At 43.3% G+C, this 18,654-nt stretch overlaps 1 pseudogene; it reads left to right on the forward strand.

The window, feature by feature from the left end:
- The window catches only part of LOC132418766 (myosin regulatory light chain 12B-like), a 29,103-nt pseudogene that overhangs the window by 5,118 nt on the left and 5,331 nt on the right, over positions 1-18,654 (forward strand).

The raw sequence follows: 18,654 nt of genomic DNA on the forward strand, positions 1-18,654 counted from the left end.
AAATGGGAAATAGAATAGAGGGTGACTTCTTGACCTAGTACCTGGAATAGCTTTGGGATAAACGTAATTGAAGCATTACTTTGATGGATTACAGAGACTTCTGAGGTGAGGTAAGATCAAAGAGATGCGAATAAGGCCTCGAGGCACCAAATTACCCATCTCATTGGTTCTAGAAGCCATGGCGATAATGAATCAAGCAGTCTTGTGAAGATGTTGGCAGGACTCTTTCTGATACCTTTGATTATCTCCCTCAAGGGGGAACAATACCACCTCTGATTGACCCCAGGCCTGGCTGTTAAGCCCTTTGCTTTAGTTGAGGAGAAAAATGTTCCGGGGGAATGTAGACCACGCACTCTAACCTCTAATGCAGTGTTCTCTCAAGTGCCCATCACAACCCTTTCGGGGTCAGGAAATCATTTGAAAACCAATAGAGGAGACCAGAGTAGCAAGTATCAAAAGGCCTCACACACTATAAGCAGGACCGGTGACAGAGTTTGCAGAGCAAAATGGAAATGTGGGACTCCCTTATCAAAAAGCAGATAAAAAGTATTGTTAAAGTTGTTCAAATATAAGCATTTTTCCTTTCTTCCACAACCTCCCGCTTCACTTGTCATAGTATTTTTTCATGTGCTATTGATTGTCATCCTAAGTTAAAAAAGATGTTTTTCGTTATTAACGGGAATTTTCCCTTACATCTTTTTGTCTTGCGATGCCAGTTTAAAACGCAAATGTCAGTACTCTGTAATGACCTATATTGGAAAAGAGTTTTTTAAAGTGTGGATATATGTATATGCATAACTGATTCACTTTGCTGTACACCTGAAACTAACACAACATTTTACATCAACTGTACTCCAATAAAAATTAAAAAATAAAATAAACGCAAATGTAAGAGCATCTAACTTATATGCAAAATCACCAAAATTACATAATTCTACAGCTCATACATGCATATATATTATGTAGGTCGTTCTTACCAGAGCAATGGGCTGGCTCTGCACAAAACTAATTCAACTGTTTTTTTCTTTTTTAACATCCTTACTGGAGTATGATTGCTTTACAATGGTGTGTTAGTTTCTGCTTTATAACAAAGTGAATCAGTTATACATATACATATGTTCCCATATGTCTTCCTTCTTACGTCTCCCTCCCTCCCACCCTCCCTATGCCACCCCTCTAGGTGGTCACGAAGCACTGAGCTGATCTCCCTGTGCTATGCGGCTGCTTCCCACTAGCTAGCTATTTTACGTTTGGTAGTGTATGTATGTCCATGCCTCTCTCTCGCTTTGTCCCTTCCCCCTCCCCGTATCCTCAAGTCCATTCTTTAGTAAGTCTGTGCCTTTATTCCCATCTTTCCCCTAGGTTCTTCATGACCATTTTTTTTTTTTAGATTCCATATATATGTGTTAGCATACGGTATTTGTTTTTCTCTTTCTGACTTACTTCACTCTGCACTTCTTCGCACACAAGACTTCTACCCACACCCTCCCTTCAGCTGACTGATGAGTAAGGGACGATGAGAGGGAAAGCCTTGCCTTATCGTCCGCTTTCCTTCTCTGTCATCATTTCCAGCATAAGAGGTTAGCTAATATAGGAAAGTAACACAATAGGATGTGATACGGTTCCTCGGCCTTCATGTTTCTCAGAACTCGATTGCATGCCTTCTGCGCTGGAAACAAGTTTCCTCTCCAGCGAGAGGAAAAGAGGGCCTCTTTTGTTTGTCACCACCACTACTCCCCCACCCCAGCCCCACCTTCCTCAGCACACTCACCTTGTCCTTGCTGAACTCCCACTCACCTTGTCCTGAACTCCCAAGCGTCGCAGGCCAGGGCAGTTCCCTGATTACAGGGCATCAAAAACACTACGTGCCAGCGGGCCAGCAAGAGGTGGCAGCACCCACACATACCGCCTGAATGGTGTCTGCTCGCAGCCATGCTCTACTCTTCCACCTGACTTCACTTGCAAAGCACAAGTTCAAAAATCAAATTATTCAGAATTTCAAGACAGCGACAGCAGGACATTAAATCAAATGTGGGCCCGAGCACGGAATCCTGTGCTACCTTGGAGGTCACATGCCTAGGCAGCCGGCCCTGATCAAAAGGTATTGTCTGTGCATAGAAAACAAACTTATGGTGACCAAAGGGGGAGGAGGGTATAAATTAGGAGCTTGGGATTAACATATACACACTACTATATATAAAATAGATAAGCAACAGGACCTACTGTATAGCATAGGGAACACTACTCAGTATTCTGTAATAACCTATATGGGAAAAATCTGAAAAAGAATGGGTATATGTATAACTGATTCACTTTGCTGTACACCTGAAACTAACATGACACTGTAAATCAACTATACTTCAAAAAAAAGGAGGTATTGTCTCTGGATATTTTATTCCAAGTGTGTGAGTGAGTGTGTGCTATGTGTGTACTGGGATTGTCATCAATGTTTGAGAGCCCCTACTTTTCCCCTTCCCCCCCTCTACTAGGGGCTGGAGATTTTTCGGGGGGGTGTGGTAAAGTGATTTTAGTTAGAAGAGGACTGGGGACTGCTCTTCAGTGTGGAGCAAGTTCTCTCCACGTTATCCCTCAACCCAGGGGTGTCCCCATCCCCCGGGCCACAGACTGGTGCCAGTCCGTGGTCTGTTAGGAACCGGGCTGCACAGCAGGAGGTGGGCAGCAGGCAAGCGAGCGAAGCTCTGTCTGTATTTACAGCCATTCCCCATCACTCACATTATCGCCTGAGCTCCGCCTCCTGCCAGATCAGCAGCTGCATTAGATTCTCATAGGAGCACGAACCCTACTGTGAACTGCGCATGCGAGGGATCTAGGCTGCGTGCTCCTAATGAGAATCTAATGCCTGATGATCTGAGGTGGAGCTCAGGCAGTGATGCTAGTGCTGGGGAGCGGCTGCAAATACAGATTATCATCAGCAGAGAGGTTTGTCTGCACAGAGACCATAATAAATCCATTGCTTATAGACTCACACCAAAACCGTATCAGTGAGTGACAAGTGAAAACAAGCTCAGGGCTCCCACTGATTCTGCATTATGGTGAGTTGTATAATTATTTCATTATGCATTACAATGTAATAATAATAGAAATAAAGTGCACAATAAACGTAATGCGCTTGAATCATCCCGAAACCAGCCCCCATCCCCGGTCCGTGGAAAAATTGTCTTCCACAAAGCAGGTCATTGGTGCCAAAAAGGTTGGGGACCACTGCCCTAACCCTTGCATCTTCTGGGCTGTTATGACATGACAGACCAGGGTCACCTCCTGTTATGAACAGGCACCTTTGACCTTGCCCAAAGAGGAAAGCAGGGTGGACCAAGGAGAAAAAAGTAGGCCTACCTTAGTTCTGCTGAGGCCTGCTTCTGACCTAAGTTCCTTAAGCTCAAGGGGCAAAAGGGCTCTTTTCACCTCACAGGTAATGCAGGTCAGTTTAGCAGGATACGTAACTACTTAGTGATTCAGTACTAAGTAGGCTCTTTCCTGGACCATCTTTGTGACTATATCTTACCCTTGGGAATCTGTGGGGTTGGGCAGTAAGATGGGCTTCAAGGGTCCACAGAAATTTAACCTTACCTGCCTTTTCCACTCTTAACATAATAGGCCTTGATGTTCGTTTCACTTTTCACATTGTAAAGATTCTACAAGTTCCACAGAGAATTGAGAGGATACAGAAAATTATACAGAAGAAAACAAAAATTGCTTATCACCTGTCATTCCATCATAATTGCTATGAACATTTTTTATATTTTCTGCCATTCATTTTCTGTGTGTATACACTACAATGAAAGACAATGGATCATATTGTGTATAGAGGTTGAAATCTAGTTTTTTTTCACTTAATATCATGAGATTCATTCTCTCTGTCCCTTAATGCTGCACATGTACCAAAAAAAAACCTCTCTCTCTCTCTCTCTCTCCTGCTGTCATCTATAAAGACATCATTTCTTTAGATGCATTAAGGTCATTGATTCAGCTAAAGTTTAAGCAGTTTTTCTTTGTAATTAGGAAGCATTTTTTCCCCTACCTGTTAGTTTCCCTCTCAGAGGAGATCCTTATTCCAAATTTCATCAAGGGTGAAGATTCTCCCTTGGATCTAGAATCGGACTTCTACACTAAGTTCAACTTTTTATCAAAAGAATATATCTCTTGGGCTTCCCTGGTGGCACAGCGGTTGGGAGTCTGCCTGCCAATGCAGGGGACACGGGTTCGGGCCCTGGTCAGGGAGGATCCCACATGCCGCGGAGCAACTAAGCCCGTAAGGCCACAACTAAAGAAAGCCCACGTGCAGCAACGAAGACCCAATGCAGCCATAAATGAATAAATAAATTAAAAAAAGAATATATCTCTTTATGACAAGTTTATAAGTACCAAAACTTTAAATGCAATGCCCATTAACTCTGGTAACCAAATATAAAACCCTGTCTATGTACATCTTTTTCTTTAAATAACTTGGCAGCCCCTTGTCCTTTCTTGCCTTTAGAACCTGACCTGGACAATAAGAATTTCTCTTCTCCTTAGTCCCACCTGTACTTCCCTAGGCCTCCTGTCTACTCCCCAACTGGGAAGGCAGGGACAGTGCTTAATTGATGTAGAACTGTGGTTTTTAAAAAATTTAAACAGCTGAATTATAATAGTAGAGATAAGAAGTAACTACTCCTTTCCCCCAAAATCTGATTTTTGAAACACATTTATACAGAAGAAAAGCAGTTTCAAAATACATGCAACAGAGTTTCTTCCCACTATTAGAGGCTTTGGCTGACTCCACAGTTCTTGAACTGAGTTTCCTCCCCTCATCCACCTCTTTCCCCCACTTCTAAGGATCATTACCCAGTTTCTTCCTGAGAGTCAACACTAGTCAGAGACTCAGGATGATCAGGCCCTGGTGTAGCCCATTATATCCAAACAAGGCAAGAGTATTTGGAGAGGACTTCTAAGGAAATGCCTCTGACCATATTGTTATCACAAGAACATTCTAGAATACATGAGAAATAATGGTGGCAACTATCCAAGGATCTCATACCTCTAGTTATCTTGAGTTTGCAGAGTATGAAAATCACAGAATGTCAAGCTATGCAAATCATCCCATCCTACTACTTCATTTTGGAGACACGGAAACAGATCCAGGAAGTGAAGGAACAGATTTGAACGTCACATATGTAGTTAGTGGCAGATATGGAGCTAAAAGGCCAGGTTACCTAACCCTGAGTTCAGAACTTTCATCTCTGCCAAACTATCTTAAACTGGGATTTGCTCGACTTGCAGAATGATTTTAGGCTCTGATGAACAGCAGTGTGCTGAATGGTACGAGCCAACGGAGAATACCGCCACCTGCTGGCAGCAGGTATGAATTCGCCGGGTGGTTATTAAAAGGGAAATTCATTCGTTTATTCATTCAATTCCATAAATATTTGCTATCAGCCTGGCATGTGCAAGCAATATGCTGTGCACTATGGGGTTTAACTTCATCGGGCTGACCTTTTTAAGGGAGGTCATCACAAAAAAACCACTCTGTAAGATAGTGTAAGTGCATACCATGAAAGTAGTGCAGTTACAGCTATGCAAGAGTTTAGGGGGAAAACAGTTTAATGCTTTCCGATGGGGATCTGGGAAGGGCAGCGTATGGAGAAAGGATGGGTGAACTTGGCTTTGAGCTACAAATAGTTTAGGGTTTGTTGAAAGGGAGCTGAGGCAGAAAATTCAATCCTAGATCTGGCTGGAGATCTAAAGCCTGAACTCTTAAACATTATGCTGTATAAGCCCTTTGACTGGGTTGGGAATTTAGGGTTGGGAAATGGCATAGGGCTTTGAATGCCATGTTAAATGATTTGGATTTAGTCTGTAGGCAACTGGTAGCCATGGAAGGTTTTAAGGAAGGTAGTCTCATGTGAACTGTGCTCTCATCCCCCAAAGTGTTAAGTGCTTAGAACATTAGGCCCTGAGAGCAGATCAAAGACAACAGTGCAAAGGCCTGGGTTCCATCAGAAGCTCTGATGCCTGGTAATTATGCTGCAGCTTTAATTGCTCAGAGCCTTTTGCTAAACTCTACTCTGTTACACATGACTGGTCAAGTTAAGTGCTGTCAAATCTACTCCCTGATCTAGAGTAAACCAGGATTTTCTCAGAAGTTAGGTTTTATTCAAAGAATGCTATTATATGTCTTCTCAGAGGAAGTTTTTACATTGTCTTTTAAATTAGAAAAAAAATAATGTCATTTCCTGATTCCAAAATCATTACAGAGCCATACAAGTATTCTAGAAAGCGAAAGTATCCCATAGTCCCAGCACTACAAAGATTACGACTGTTGAGTTGGTATCTATTCTTCCAAACATTTTTCTTGTATGTATAATAGCATTTTTTAAGACAAAACAATTTTTTAAACAACCTATTCATACTATTTTTAAAATTTTATTTATTATTTGTTTATTTATTTATTTATTTTTGGCCACATTGGGTCTTCGTTGCTGCGTGCGGGCTTTCTCTAGTTGCGGTGAGCGGGGGCTACTCTTCGTTTCAGTGTCCGGGCTTCTCATTGCGGTGCCTTCTCTTGTTGCAGAGCACGGGCTCTAGGCGCACGGGCTCAGTAGTCATGGCATGCAGGCCCTAGAGCGCATGGGCTTCAGTAGTTGCAGCATGCCGGCTCAGTAGTTGTGGCTCGCGGCTCTAGAGCTCAGGCTCAGTAGTTGTGGCGCATGGGCTTAGCTGCTCCGCGGCATGTGGGATATTCCTGGACCAAGGCTTGATCCCATGTCCCCAGCATTGGTAGGCAGATTCTAAACCGCTGCGCCACCAGGGAAGTCCCATACTATTTTTAAACTTTCTTTCTTCACTGATCTGTACAACATGAACATTTTTCCATATTAGTACACTAGATCTATCTAGGTGTTTTTTTTAATGCACTGTTGTATATTTTCTCAGTTCCTTTATTAATAGACATTTGGGTTGTTTTTCCCTTATGAACAATACTGCAATAAACATCCTTGTACATAAATCTTTGCACATTTGTGGTGACGTCTCTATAGGATAAATTTCTAGCACTTGAAATGGTGGATCACTGGGTCTGAAATTTACCTTTTAATAGATACTATCAAGTTGCCCTTTGAAAATGTTATACCAATTTTCACTTTCAGCAAGAGTGTGCTAGCTTTTCCACATCCTCTTTAATATTATCAAACTTTTAAACCTTTCCTACTATGATGGACAAAAAATGATATCTTATTGTTCCAACAATCAATGCATATATGGTAAGCACCCATATTTAGAGTGAATTAGGAAGCTAGTGTTAACTGGTCTCTATCATTCTTCCATATAAGTTGCAAATGTCTTCAGAAAGTTCTGAGGGCCATTTTCCAGGAGCTGCCATGTTAGGTACCCACTCTGGGAGCACACACCAGACATATGCCTTGTACATATTACTTCATAGAGTTTGTATATAGGAAATATAGATAAAAATGGATAAAAGTGTAACATAGGTTACACACTAGCCTGATCCAAGGAAATAGCCGAATTGCCCGTCAAAAGCCATAGATGAAGAAGATCTTCATCAGGCAATAAATACCTAGCGAGTGCAGAGCATCTGTCCTGGGTCTGCAGCTTACCCCTTTGTCTTGCTTCATTCACACCATGGACAAATTGCATTTTCCAAATGGTGACAACAACTTCACTAATACTGCGGCTCAAGTAATGTATCACTTTGCCAAATGGCCTAGCATTGTTGGCTCAAACCCAAGAGCAGATGATGGCATAGATTCCAGCTAGGAAAAGTAACAACTGTAACAAAACCGTCTAAGCCCAAACATTTGGGTACTTGGCTCTCTGAAAACAATAAGCCAACAGACCCACTTAGCACACAATAATCCTAAGTAATATGCTTAGGAGAAGTCTCGCCCTCACCTAGCCGGTGTTAGTTGAGCTGGTTCTCTTCTTCTGAGCACTCTGGAAGGTTCCACTTCTCCATGCCCTTTTGCTGTTGGGAGGGACCATGTCACTCACTCTGGCCAATGACTTGTGAGACGAAGTGACATATTTCATGACATATTTCAATTTTCGGTGTGAGCCCTTCCACTTTCTCTTCTGCCTCCCACAGTGATCGTGGAAGCGTAGGTAGAGACACAGGTGTCACAAAATCAGAGCAGCAGGTATCACTGAGTCACCACATGGGGGAAGGCTGCTCCAGAGTGTCACCTGGACTGGCAATGGACTTTGTGAGGGCAAGAAATTAAATTTTATCGACGTCAGCCACTGAGATTTTAGCGTTGTTCGTTACCAAGGCATAGCTAATACAGCATCCCTTGGCCAAAATGAACGTTATATGGCCTATCGGCTGAAGAGGCTGATGTCCAACTAAGAATTAATTCCTAAGTGATTCCTGTGTGCCCAGGAGAGGGCTAGGTGCACGCACAGTGCAAAGATGTCTGAAACATATTCAAACTCACTGCCTCTGGCGTCTTCTTTGATTGCCTAGCCCCCATCCCCCTGGCTACCCAGTGGACAGGACTGAATGCTTCCTCCTGTGTGCTTTCATAACCCTTTCTCCTCGCCCTCACTCTCAACCCTGCAGCCAGGCTGAACTACTTACTGGCAGTTCTGGGAACAGGTCAGGATCTCTCTCCAGGCCTTTGTCAATGCTACTCTTTCTTCTGGGGATGCCTTTTCCCCTTTCCAGCTCCTTGCCTGGTGAGCTCTCACTCATCCTTCATGCCTCCGGAACTTGGGTCCTTCCCTGCTCTCCCAAGCCTGGGTTAGGGGCCTCTCCTCTGGGCTCCCACAGCTCCCTGGACCTCCCTCATCACACCGCCCATCACGCTGCAATCTGATTGCCTGGTTAGCTGTCTGTCACCTCCACCAGATGGCTAGGGACCATCTTGCTCAACTTTGTGATCTAGAAGCTGATTGAGATTCTGGCACGGAGCGGGCCTCCAATATGTTTTTGAATGAAACAAATACAGCATCTCATTGTGATATGACAACCTGTGAATGAATGTGCTTGCCGGGTTCATGGGACACTGATGGGACAGACCTGATCAGAGTAGAAGAGGCGTGTTAGGAGTCTGGGAAGTGAGAGTAGGTGGAGGCCGAGATGAGGCCTGATGGGGGAAGGTCTGGATAGGCTAACAGGTAAGTTTTTTTTTTTTCAAAGCAAATATATATATATATATATATATATATATATATTTATATATTTATATATTGGAGTATAGCTGATTAACAATGACGTGATAGTTTCAGGCGCACAGCAAAGTGACTCAGCCATACATATACATGTATCCATTCTGCCCTAGACTCCCCTCCCATCCAGGCTGCTACATAACATTGAGCAGAGTTCCCACTAACAGGTAAGTTTAGACTTTCTGCTATTGGAAATCAGGGGAGCCATTGAAAAGCGTAGCTCAGAGGAGTAAGTGTCACGTGTGGATGTGTAAGGATTATTACTCGGGTACCTGGTATGTGGGATGGATTGAAGCGGGGAGTCATTGTGGTTATTCAGGCCACCCAGTGATCCAGCAGGCAGGAGAAAATGGGAGCCCGGGCTGTGGTGGAGGTGGTGGGACTGGAGAAGAATAGATGGTGACAGAACATTTTAAGTCCCCATCACCAGGAGCCTCAGAAAATCACCTCACAATGCCATCTCTGATCATTGCAGTCTGTTTTTCAAATCCGGAAAAAGTCAAGTTCAAATGCATGCCAAGATTGTTTTAAAGGGAAAAGGAGTCACAGAGCACGATGACTGACAGTGGGTGCTGAAGAGCGGCTGCCAGAGAAGCTGGTCTCTGAGCACTTTACAACCTCACTTAGGGAGCCTCAGGTAAGTTTGATTTTTCTATATCAGACACTTATTATTTTCTCCCAGCACTCCCTGTACATGAGTCCCAGCATGGGGGGCTCCCAAGGCCACTTCCCCAACTGACCTTAAGGTGGGGATGACTTTGCTAACTTGAGGCACATCGTGTGTGTGTGTGTGTGTGTGTAGCAGTAGTAGCAGTAGTAGTAGCAGTAGTAGCTCTCTCACAGCAATAGCATCTAGAAATGCAAGGCTGTTATAGGTACGGTCCTTCATTTGATAGATATGCTGAGCTAACTTGTTGCTTCACACACACACGCACGCACACACACACACACATTGGTGCACATGCACCTGCACACCCCTAAATAGAAAGAGTGGATGAATTGAATGAGTTAGCCCAAATTAGAGAAGTTTGCCATACATTATAGAAATAGGGGAGTTCTGGTTTCTCCACAAAAATTAATGACCGTAAGTCCTAGAGCAATGATATTCAAAATAAGCTAAAAAGAGGCATGCAGAATGGACATATAAACATTGATAGGAATATAAAACAGCACAGTCAATTGCCGCGTAGACATAATTTTCTCGTTCAATATTGTATGGAATTGATTAGGGTGCAGTGTTTAAGAGAACAGACCATAGTCAGACCTGGTTCAAGTCCCAGCCACCACTCACTAGCTGTGTGTACTTTAACCTCTCTGTGCCTCAGTTTCCTCAGACATCAAGTAGGGTAATGATAATACTAATTCCATAGGTTTCTCATGAAGATTGAAATAATATATACAAACAGGCTGATACATGATGGTGCTCAATGCATGAGCCATTGTTTTGTTTTTGAAGTATAGTTAATTTACAATGTTGTATTAGTTTCAGGTGTGCAGCAAAGTGATTCAGATATATATATATATATTCTTTTTCAGATTCTTTTCCATTATAGTTTATTACAAGATATTGAATATAGTTCCCTGTGCTATACAGCTGGTCCTTGTTTATCTATTTTATATATAATAGTGTGTATCTGTTAAACCCAAATTCCCAGTTTACCCCTCCCTCTTTCCCCTTTGGTAATCATAAGTTTGTTTTCTATATCTGTCAGTCTATTTCCGTTTTGTAAATAGGTCCATTTGTATGATTGTTTTAGATTCCACGTATAAGTGATATAACATATTTGTCTTTCTCTGTCTGGCTTACTTCACTTAGTATGATAATCTCTAGGTCCATCCATGTTGCTGCAAATGGCATTATTTCATTCTCTTTATGGCTGAGTAATATTCCACTGTGTGTGTGTGTGTGTGTGCATTATATATATATATATATATATATATATATATATTCCACATATTCTTTATCCATTCATCTGTCAATGGACATTTGGCTTACTTCCATGTCTTGGCTATTGTACATAGTCATAATAGCTATTGTTCTTTAAATGCAAATGGAAGGTTGCATGTTCCTTATTGGTGGTAGTATTTTCTCAAGTGGCCAGATGGCCAACCATCACAGTGGAGTTAGAGGACAGTGATGGACATGATTAAGGCAAGAAGCCAGAGCCTTCATCGCACTCACCTATGATTTCTATAATTGATTAGTACTGGCTGACTTTCTATTTATAACAACTTAGTGTACTTTGAAAAAGCTATGCATATTTTAAAGCTCCTGTGACCCTGAATATGAAATTTTGTTCAAAAGGCTTTTCTCTCTTAATAATCCATCTTCTTGTCCTAGTCCAAGACTTAGAATACCTAAGAGGCTGCCATTAAAAGAGTCATTCATTTTTACTGTCATGTGGTTCTAAGAGTGTGGACTCTGAAACCAGACTACCTGGACTCAAACACTGGAGGTACTACGTGATAGTTATGTTTTCTTAGGCAATTTATTTAACCTCTGTGTGCCTTGATTTCCTCATCTGTAAAATGGCCACAATAATCGTACCTCCCTCACAAGATTCTTCTGAGGATTAAATGAGATCATCTCTATGCTACTTTTGATTATTATCTTTCTATTTACATATACTGTCTCCCCAACTAGGTCGTAGCACATATCACTGAGGGCAGGAACTGTGTGCCATTCATCTTTGGAGTCGATGTCCAGTAGACATTTGTTGTTGATTATGAGGAAACCTGAAGTAATATTTTTCTTTAGTACTTCAATTTTGAAAGACAGATCTCTGCAACTGACATGAGATGGGTGTTAGTTGACACTTTCGATTTAGACTGAAAGTAGGTCAATGAAATGGGTCACCTGCCACCCTCGCTTTATAAAACAAAACCAGACACTCCTCATACAATAACGAGTGTCTTAACTACACATATAAGCCAGTGTACGGCGTGAAGTTTTCGTCTTCATTTTGAAGAAACTCCAAAAGGTGAAAGTGCTTTTAGCAAAGTAAAGGATTTCTGCTGTGGGTATGGTATTGTACAGGACTTGTAGGTTTGCTTCCTAAAGAAAGTGTCTTTTTTGGAGAGCATGTAATTGGCTACAGATGGATCCATCTTGATTTGTTGCCTAGTGACGGACAAAGGAAGTCACCCTCTGGTGAACCGAAAGTCTGTTTGCCATTACAGTTTCACACAAAATGCCCTTGTAGCAATGTTTGGTGAAAGCAAGAGAGTGATCATTTGATCCCCAAATGGTTACCTTGGGGAGGCTACATTCTGAACCCCTGGCTTTCTCTGGGGTGACCTAGGACCACCAGCAAGATTTGGGCTGAGATAAGAAAGAGTCCAGTGGCTCCAGTGAAGCCCCCTAGTTACCTGGTATCACCCTCTATAAATCTGGGTTTTTCAGAAACTCTGGGGCAACTGATTATTCTGTACATCTCCTCAAAACGTCCTAACTGCTTCAGGGGTCTGAACTCAATTAGCGTCTACTCTCTACTCAACTCTGATCCTTCCGGCTCTTTGACTCCCTTACTCTCCATATAGCTGGTATTAGCTTGCTAGGGCTCCTATAACAAGTACCACAAACTGGATGGCTTAAAATAACAGAAATTTATTGTCTCACACTTCCGGAAGCTAGAAGTCTGAAGTTCAAGTGTTGGCAGGGTCGTGCTCCTTCTGACACCTCTAAGGGATTCCTTCCTTCCCTCTTACTACCTTCTGGTGGCTTGCCAGCAATCTTTAGCAATTCCTTGGATTGTAGATTCATCACTCCAATCCTCTTTCTTCACATGATGTTCTTCCTGTGTCTACATTTTGTCTTTCTTCTATACGTGTCTGTCTCTGTGTCCAAACTTCCCCATTTTATAAGGACGTATAAAGTCCTATTGGATTAGAGCCCATACCAATGACCTCATTTTAACTGGATTACCTCTATAAAGATCCTAGTTCCAAATAAGGTCACACTCTGAGGCACTGGAGGTTAGGACTTCAGCATATTTAAAAAATAATTAATTAATTTTTAAATTTTTGGCTGCGTTGGGTCTTCATTGCTGCGCACGGGCTTTCTCTGCTTGCGGTGAGCAGAGGCTACTCTTCGTTGTGGTGTGCAGGCTTCTCATCACAGTGGCTTCTCTTGTTGCGGAGCATGGGCTCTAGGCGCGGGCTTCAGTAGTTGTGGCATGTGGGTTCAGTAGTTGTGGCACGCGAGCTCTAGAGTGCAGGCTCAGTAGTTGTGGTGCAAGGGCTTCATTGCTCCGTGGCATACGGGATCTTCCCAGGCCAGGGCTTGAACCCGTGTCCCCTGCATTGGCAGGTGGATTTTTAACCATTGCGCCACCAGGGAAGCCCCTAGCGTATCTTTTTTGGAGTGGACACAATTCAACACATAACATACGTGTTTGTTGTTGTTGTTTTGGTTTGGTTTTTAATCTCAGCAGATTTCAGTCCTCTGACGCTTCCATGTTCTCGTAGTCAATTAACCTCTGTCTTCAATTCCTTCCCGATCCAGAACAGACTGTGGTACATAATTCAATGACTCCATATCCTCTTATATTTTCATTCCACTTCCCCAGAAGAACTCCAAGCCTGGATCAATCCAACTGCACCTGCCTTCCTTCTGCTTTCTTACTGGAGGGCTGCTGAGTGCTGCAAGAGGAAACCCTGCCACCATGTGGATGGGTGCTGGCCACTACAAATTCCTGGTCACCACCCCGAACTCAGTCCTGGATGCCATCTAGCAGTCTTCTCTGTATCCCAAGCCAGCAGTCTCAGTCTCTCTCTGTATTAGTCAGGCTTCTCCAGAGAACAAAACCAATAGGATATATCTCTATGTAAACATATGTCTACCTATCTATCAGGATTCTGAGGAATTAGTTCACACGATTGTGAGGGCTGGCGAGTCTGAAATCTGCAGGGCAGGCCAGCAAGCTGGGGACCCAGGGAAGAGTTGATGTTGCAGCTTGAGTCCACAGTCTCAGTTCCTTTGAGTTGACAGAATTCCTTCTTCCTCAGAGGATCTCAGTCTTTTGCTCTTAAGGTCTTCAACTGATGAGGCCCACCCATTTTATGGAGGGTAACTCACTTTACTCAAAGTGTACTAACTTAAAAGTTAATCTCATCTGAAAAATAACTTCCCAGCAACATCTAGACTAGTGTTTGACCAAATATCACCGTAGTGTGGCCCACCCAAGTTGACACATCAAATTAACCATCACATTTTTCCATGTCCCACTTTTAACCCTCAGTAAAAGATGCTTCTTACTCTTCAGGGAAAACGGATGTTTTAAAGCAGGAAGCCCCTCAGCTTTCTACCTTCAAGCCACTAAAACCCACTCATTTCAGCAGCCAGCCTTGCCTCCTCTCTTTTTGTCACAGAGGAAGAGGGGTCACTCCTTCTGAGCCCAGTCTCTCCACCTGGGCTTTGGGTTTTGATTACTACTGCATTTTCAGGACCTATATAGTGTGAGGGAAATGGTAGCCCCTCAAACATTTGAAGGAATCCTCTCCTGACCCCTTTCCTCCATTCCTCCCTTGTACTCTCTATTTTCAACCCCTTCTCTACCCTTTAATGTTTCTCATCAACATTTAAACAAATTCAAGTCTTTCCCATTAAAATAACACCAACATAATCAGCACCGTCGACTCTGTCCATCTTTAGCTATTGCCCTTTCTTCTTCCTTCAAGGTCATGCTTCTCCAAAGAATTGTCTATATTTTCTGCCTTCACATCTTACTCTCCTATGTACTCCTCAACTACTGCAATCTGGCTTCTACCCCCATCATTCAATTGATACGGTCTTGACAAAATGGTCTTTTTCTTTCTGGTCATCTCCCTAGTATTGGATATTGTTGATTGCTGTCCTCCTCTCCCCCGCCCTCAAAATTATCCTTCACACATGACTTCTTATTTAGCCTGAACTGCAAGGTCCAACCCTTCAATTACTTTCTTGCTAATATCACTTTCTGGCCCCCTTTACCCTTCAGTCCTACATACTTGGAAGAACTCCATCACACTTCTTTTACTGAAAGACCTCGTTGTTTCTCCATGGTGTTCATTCTTCCTCACTGCAAAGTGAGTAATAAACCCAACTCATCTGACTGCAGGTGTGCTCCTGGTGACCATTGCCTGAAGGGCATGACACTTTCAAGTTACCCAAACATTGGGGCATAAGAAGCGCTGATAGGCATCAGAAAGACTAAAAATGAAGTATGGAAAATTTTCACTCCTCCATCCCCATCTCACAAGCCAGCATTACTTGACACCCATTCAGCTGAATTTATCACAAGAACACAGCAATTAGGTTTTGCTGTCACAGGCAACTAAAGTGTTCCTATGCAGAAATTGGTCCCTAGAAGTAGGGCCTGGAAAAGAAACAAGCCAAATAATGTGGAATTGTCTAAGGCAAGGTTGGGTGAATGGCAGTGAAAAGCCCTCTGTCTTGAGTTGGGAAATGGGCAGACCAGTTATATGGCCTCAAAGTGGTCATTTTTTGTCAATTGTGTGCCTAGTAAGGCTAGGGCCTTATGGGATTTTGTAGAGGATCGAGATACTGGTGTTGATTTAGTTGCTCCTTGTGGCATTCAGAAAGGTTCTACAAGCAAGAGACAAATTTTGGCTGGTGAAACTGATCCATCTGAAAGCAGAGAGGGAAGAAAACACAGCTCTCCTAATAGAAGCCCTGTAGCCTACACTCCAAGATGGCTGAGTGATGACTATTGTACAAGGTGAACAAAGCCCAATTATTTGCCCCAAGGTGAAGTAGGACCAGTGAAGGCAGAGACCTCGGGGGAGCCAGAGCCTGATCGTCTCAGTCTTTCCCAAACACCTTAGGCCTGGGAAAGATACCAATTATCCTCACGGGGCCTCTCCATCCCAGGGTATTGTTGTGAACTGTCCTAAAGCAGAAACCAAGGAGGTCATTAAACTCAGAGACAAGGGAATGGGCTTAGCCAACACAGATTGATGCTAAGAGACAAAACCACCCAGTCTGGAATCTAGTGCTTGGTAACTGTCTGCTTTCGTCATCAGTCTATAGAATTGATCAGAAGCAAAGAGATGCCTAACCTCCTCAGTTGATAAAGGGGTCATCTTGCTGGAGAAACCTCTAGCTTCACCATCAAGGACGTGTGAGTGCTTACCCCACCACTCACATAGCTTACCACCTGGAAGTGGGTGCTGCATCCCAGAAGGGGACTGCTTCCCCGTGCCTTCCTCAGATGTGGCCACGACAAAAGATGGACAAGGTTGATCTTCCCAGAGAGCAGAAACCAGGAGCAGCAGAAAGGTCGCCTAAGAAACTCACGCCTTTGCCAGAGTGGGGCGGCCCTGCTTCTCTTGTCCAGCAGAACGTGAGATATGTGAGCATTTGGGGACCACCGAGGATGATTTCTCCCCTCCCCCTTTCTAAATGGATATTGTATTGCAGGTATTCTGTTATCTTATTCTCATCTTGTATTGTGACTGTTAGGGACGGTTAATGTTATCCTTTAACTGTAGGTCTTTGAATTATGAGGTGCCGCATCCAGAAAGGATCAAGAAGGAGGATAATCACCCCGAGGTACTGCACTTGAAGCTCGATGTAAAACAAGGATGAGACTTTGGGCTGTCTCCTTTGAGAGGGGGGTGAGTGCCTTTGGCATAACGCATGTGACATAGTGACATTATGATAAGGAGCATTTTTGCAAGTAAATGAATAGAAAGAAGAGTGTGCATGTGGGTGCTAGGCAGCTGCTGGGGGCTGGGGAAGGGGGGAGAGGTTAGACGACAGTGAACATCAGTTGTTTTACAGACTTTATGCATCATTTTCCCATATTCTAGTAGGATCAATGGCGCCTTGCTGACAATCTGCGCACGACGAATTTCCAATCATTTGGATCATTTCCTAAGGATAGTGTCCGAAATTGGAATTTCAGAAGGTACAAATAGTTTCATGGCTCTTACTAAATGTTTGAAAACTGCTTCCAAAAAGAGTTAGAGCAATTGACATTCCTACTAGTAACATAGGAGAGTGTTCCTATACGTTTCATCAACTACTTCTGAAATTTAATGCTCCGCAAATATAGCCTTGAGCTCTGAGGGAATAGGCAAGCCTCTGTGGTTATCCTCTACATAGATTGACTAAGAATCATCCCTCCAAGTTTATTTGTGATCCACGTGATAAAGCTGCACACCCAAAGAGAATCTTCTCGTCGTTTCCCTCGGATCAATTCTGCTGCCACCAGAGGGATTCATGCACGTAGTTCTCTTCGGACAGCGATTTTCTGGCTGCAGCTCAGAGCATCATTCCACCTCCTGCCTTTTCCTCCTGGCATCTCATTCAAAGCCGAACACTCTAAGATAGCAATTGAGACATCAAAATCTACTCTAGTGTGGTGTGAGGCATCTCAGGGTCCCAGGTAGGTACCCTATATAGGTGATCACCTTAGTCACATCTTATTTGGTTCAAATTAGCTTCTAAGTCAGACTTTTCCAAGTTTTGGAAACATAAACAAAATTTTAAACTCAAAACGATACATGCTTGTGTCATTAGTCCAAAATTCACAGTCTGCAGAGAAGAAAATACGATCTCCAAATTTAAGGGTCTTGCTCAAGTGCACACAGTTAGCCAAGGACTGAGATTTCTGGACTTGTGATGCCACTAGAAACTGGGACTATGGTGGTTCTTAACATGGCAGTCATTACTCATTGCCTGGTCCTCACATCCGGAAACATCCAGCTTCCCTCTCCTCTAGGCTCCACAGCTTGGCTAAGACTGGGGCTACTCTCAAAGCTGGGACAGATTTTTCTCCCAGAAGACCCTTTCAGTTCAGGAGCTTGCAAATACCATTCTGTCATTGTTATGTTTTCCCTCCTCCAGCCCTCCCCTCAGGGCTTCCATCCTCTGCCCGGATATAGTGTCAAGGAAACTGCAGGTACAGGGATAACCCCAGACTCAGAGCTGTCTTTGAAGAATCGGCAGGGGAGGGGGCAGGGGGGAGGGAAGTGGGGGGGAAGGAATGCCTTTCATCAGTCTGTTACTTCTAGTCTCAATCCAGGAAACCCTTAGATCAGTGGATCTTATATTTCTTTTGGCCACAGGCCACCTTAGGAAACTGATGAAAGCAACAGACACTCTCTCAAATTCACATTAGCACAAAATTATACCTACAATTTCAGGGCCATCAAAGACCATCTGAATCCCATCCAAGGTCAATGGGTAATGGTAAGAGATTCGATCACAGTGGTTACATCCTAGTTTTCAGCAGAGATACTTTCTAATAATCATGGGGAGAATTTGAACCCTGCAGGTTACTTCCTTGTCTCAAACAAAACATGGATAATTGTTGTGTCTGGAGTGGAAGGTGGGGGACATTTTTCGTGGCAGGTTTTTTTCCTAGGCTTATTCACACGGATGGCCTCCTAGAGAACTGTAGGGATGTTATCACAGTAGGTGGCTACCCAAAGTCTTCCTGCTAATTAATGTACCTCTTAGGCGCGGGA

This window comes from Delphinus delphis, chromosome X (assembly GCF_949987515.2).
Source record: "Delphinus delphis chromosome X, mDelDel1.2, whole genome shotgun sequence".
Lineage (NCBI taxonomy): Eukaryota > Metazoa > Chordata > Mammalia > Artiodactyla > Delphinidae > Delphinus > Delphinus delphis.